We start from the raw sequence: 1425 nt of genomic DNA, 5'->3' as shown, positions 1-1425 counted from the left end.
AAACCCAGGCTCGAAGAATTGGCACCATACTAATGGAGATGCTTCAACAAATGGAAGACCAACCAACTAGAGAAGATTCCTCCTCTGCCCATTCTAAAGAAAGATGATCGATCCAACAGAATGCAGACATTATTAAACAGCATCGTTAATGTCACATGCAAGGATGATCTTGTTGAAGACGATTTAAATAAATACAAAAACGGTGACAACAGGACATGGTCAGGAAATTGTCAGAAATTCAAAGTGGATTCAGAAGACTTGGAATAAGGAATATTAAAGCTCCTGTCAAATGGATTTGGGCTGAAAGCGGCGAATACCAGAGAGAGGTTTACCTGTATTTCATTGAGTTTGCAAAGACATTTAACCATGTGGAACATAACTATGGACAACATTCAACGAAGAATCCCAGAACACTGAATGGTGCTCACGCGGAAGCTGTATACAGACCCAGAGGCAGCCATTTGATCAAAAGATGGGGCTACTGCATTGACTAAAAGCAGGGAAGGTGTGTGTCAGGGCTGCATCCTTTCCCCATACTTATCTAAGGAAGAAGGAACCATTCAGGAAGCTGGATTATCCGAAGACAGCAGCATCAGGTTTGGAAGAAGACTTCCTAACAATCTGTGGCGTACAAGTGACACAGCGCTGCTTCCGGACCGCGAATAGCACTTGAAGCAGATGAGATGGGACTTGACGAAGATTCAGAAATCCCTCCCAACTGGACCAATAAGCAAAATCACGACAAATGGAGAAACTATTTATTTGTCACGGATTTCATTTTCCTTGGCTCCACCATCAGTGCCCACATGGAAGCAGCGCTGAAGAAATCAAACGGACACATTCCACTGAGCAAATCGGCGGTATGAGATCTCTTTGAAGATTCAAAAAGCAAAAAAAAAAAATTTTTTTAAAGCCGAGATGTCTTTCCCCCCCTAATTATGTACGTTTAAAACGTTTCAGTGTAGATTAGGTGAGGGTTAAGCGAGCAGGTCATCAGTTCTACATTCCACAGTTGTGTCTCCACTCACACATATCCCACCCTCAATGAGTCCTCACTCATCTCAATACTGTTCCCTGCTTCCTGTGCCCCCTCCCTCCCTCACCCACTGAGACTGGCCGTGGGGAAATGCTGTCCCTTTGATCCTGAACGGCTGATGGATTCTAACACAGGAGTGAGTTCAGTTGCAGACTTGAAAGGTGACTGCAGGCCATAGGCTTGGGTCCCACCAATCTCTCATTTTAAAGAGAACATTGAGCCTGAAACTGGGCAAGGGCAAGGCATGTTTAGAGACTTCTCGTGCCAATGTCTGCTATGATACAATGTAGTATTAAATTAAAAAATTGGAGCTGGGGGGTGAAGGGCCAGCCCCCACTGCTAATACTCCTATTACTACTACTCCGATTCAGTAATACTACTTCAGGGTT

Source organism: Echinops telfairi, unplaced genomic scaffold (assembly GCF_000313985.2).
Source record: "Echinops telfairi isolate 266 unplaced genomic scaffold, ASM31398v2 ScPeMD7_5;HRSCAF=22, whole genome shotgun sequence".
NCBI classification, from domain to species: domain Eukaryota; kingdom Metazoa; phylum Chordata; class Mammalia; order Afrosoricida; family Tenrecidae; genus Echinops; species Echinops telfairi.
The sequence above is the reverse complement of the archived record's forward strand: the minus strand, read 5'-3'. Positions refer to the sequence as shown.